The sequence below is a fragment of the Mus musculus genome, chromosome 5 (assembly GCF_000001635.26).
Source record: "Mus musculus strain C57BL/6J chromosome 5, GRCm38.p6 C57BL/6J".
Taxonomy (NCBI): Eukaryota; Metazoa; Chordata; class Mammalia; order Rodentia; family Muridae; genus Mus; species Mus musculus.
This window is the reverse complement of record NC_000071.6, coordinates 52,884,537-52,887,106: the sequence shown is the minus strand read 5'-3', so window position 1 is coordinate 52,887,106 and position 2,570 is coordinate 52,884,537. Positions and strand designations below refer to the sequence as shown.

Sequence of the window (2,570 nt, the reverse complement as noted above, 5' to 3'; positions counted from 1 at the left end):
CTGCCAGTTAGCACTTGGGAGGCAGAGGCAGGCAGATTTCTGAGTTCGAGGCCAGCCTGGTCTACAGAGTGAGTTCCAGGACAGCTAGGGCTATACAGAGAAACCCTGTCAAGGGAAAAACAAAAACAAAAACAAACAACAACAACAAAACAAAACAAACAAACAAAAAAAAGAATTCAAAGACAGGAAAATTCTGCGGCGCAACAGGTAGCAAAAGAGAAACCTCAAGCACTGAAGACCCAGAGGCTGGAGAAAGGCATTTATTGAGGGGGGAGAAAGCACAGGTGACGACTGAGAAAAAGACCCTCTGAGAAGCCAACGGAGCGGGGGTGGTGGAGGCGCCAGGGGGACGACTCGAAAATCCAGAAGCCCAGTCTCGTCCTGAGGGCTGGGGTTTTAAAAGCTCCGGAGAATTTTCCCCTCCCACCTTACAGTTGGTCAATTTGAAGACAGACAAGATGGTTGCTTGGTCAGCAACTATTGTGTTCCTATGTTCTGATCCAGTCTTGAACTTGCTGAGCCAGTCCGTCAGCAGGGGACCTGTTGGTGGGATACAAAAGCTGCCTGGTTTTTTGTGTCAAGTAAGGAGGCTGAGGAAGGATTACGTCTTGGGAACTTCTCCATCTTTATTTCCTACTACTCTCTCCCCATCTTTCTGCCTAACAGGGAGTCTGTCTAACTCTTGGTCTCTCACGCGGAATCAGGCAGATTAGATGACTCCTTTACAGAGTACAGTCTACAGTGAGGGTGCCGGATCAGCACTGCCTCAGCTAGGTAAACAAAATTAATAACGTCATAACAGGAAATGCTATAGGTGAGGGCCATGTGGGATCAGTTGCTGTGATGTTCTGATGTCAGATGTGAACGGTAGCTCACACAGGATGATTGGCAGCTTCGAAGGAGCCTTGAGTCGAAACATAAACTGAAGCTCCGTCCCCTGAGGCTCCATCTCCTTGACATCTCTCTTGATGTAGAAAGAAGAGGAGAAACCAATGCAAAAGACCAAGGGTGTCTGTGGGAATAAGAACACAGGGGTGACGACCCCCCACCTTTCCTCCTTACATCTGCAAAATGGGTATGGGAATACTCTCTATAAACTGTACTCTTTAAAGAAGTCATTTAATCTGCTTGGTTCTGTGTGAGAGACTAGGAGTTAGACAGACTCCCTGTTAGGCAGAAAGATGGGGAGAGAGTAGTAGGAAATAAATGAGATGAAACAGAGTTGGCACTGAGAATAGTGTATAGCAATGACCAGAAACTTGGAGCAGCTAAATTACCCTTCTTGCAGCTAGAGAGATGGTTTAGTTGTTAAGAGCATTGGCTGTTCTAGAAGACTTGGGTTCCATTCCCAGCATGCACATGGCTGCTCACAACCATCTGGAACTCTAGCTCTATGGTGCCCTCTTCTGGCCTCTGTGAGTACCACACTCATGTAGTACACATACACACACACACACACACACACACACACACACACACACACACACAAAACACCTATACACATAAAATAAAAAATAAATGTATAAATACTTGTCCTCAAGTCTCCTCTCCCTCAAGGACACATGTCGAGGTTCTGGAAACAACGCAGCAGTAGAGGGGACATGCCATGTTCCCGAAGGCACCTCTGGAGGCCCTTCTAGGGAGCAGACCTGTGTGCTCAAGGCTCTGTACCCCTCACTGCCTCACACAGTGCTGCCCTTCTCTGCAGAAATAAGACATTGGGACTAGAGAGGAGTTGGTGGGAGGTGGGCAGGGCTCAGTAGTGGGTGGACAGTCTTGTGTCCAACAGCATCCTCCCCACCTCTCTAGGACCCTGAGCACATCTCAGTTTCCTCATCGGCAGAAGCAGAAGCTCAGAAAGTGCTTAGAAGAGTGAGTGGAGACTCAGGCAGGTGATGTTGAAGTGCCTTGTCCACAGTTAAGTCCTTAGACTGTAGGCTAACAACACTTTTCCTTTAGCACATAAAGTATTTGGAAGCACTAAAAGAGACGCAACGTGACAGGCACTGTTAGCCCTGCTGGGAGAGTTTAACTGGGTGCTGTTCACTGTGGAGAACGACTGGGCAGTAAACCATGAGGCTGCATTTTTGTAGCTTCCTTGGTCTGACAATTCCACTCTGAAATCAATGTAACAGAGGGACACCTCCCTTCTTCGTTGTATTGGATTTACTCAGGGATGGACAGTCCGTGGAGATCCGTGTACTGTGGTATTGAGTGATGAATGTAGCTGAAGCAAGGGGATCTTTTTTAAAGGCAAACTGAGAAAAAGTGTATGTTAATTTTTTTAACATAAGAGCTCTTATAGATTCATAAGAATCTGCCCCGGAAGAGAGCCTGTCAAACAGGCAGACAGTAGATGAAGGACGTGATCCAGGGACGTGGCTCCTCACTGCTGGACTATTTGCTATAATTCAGGGGGCAGGAGGGAGGGTGAGTCACTATCTTCAGTTGTATATCCACTGGTGACACACACACACACCCAAGGCTCCAGTGGGTAGCTCCAATCCAGTGCTTGCACCGAAGCCCCTGATAAAACTAAATGAGTCACAAAACCAAAGCAAAACATGAAT

General features: G+C 47.3%; 1 long non-coding RNA gene across 2 annotated transcripts; it reads right to left on the bottom strand.

Annotated features, from left to right (window-relative positions):
* Positions 1 to 244: 244 nt before the first annotated feature.
* Gm30241 lies at positions 245 to 2,299 on the bottom strand. 2 transcript variants are annotated; one of them, XR_376955.4, is made up of 3 exons: positions 1,531 to 2,299; positions 877 to 1,012; positions 245 to 540 (listed from the first exon to the last, which is right to left on the bottom strand). It is a non-coding gene; the product is annotated as a predicted gene, 30241 (long non-coding RNA). The 2 variants fall into 2 exon arrangements; XR_001785041.1 differs by lacking the exon at positions 1,531 to 2,299 and adding an exon at positions 1,278 to 1,307 and having other exon boundaries at positions 331 to 540.
* Positions 2,300 to 2,570: the final 271 nt, after the last annotated feature.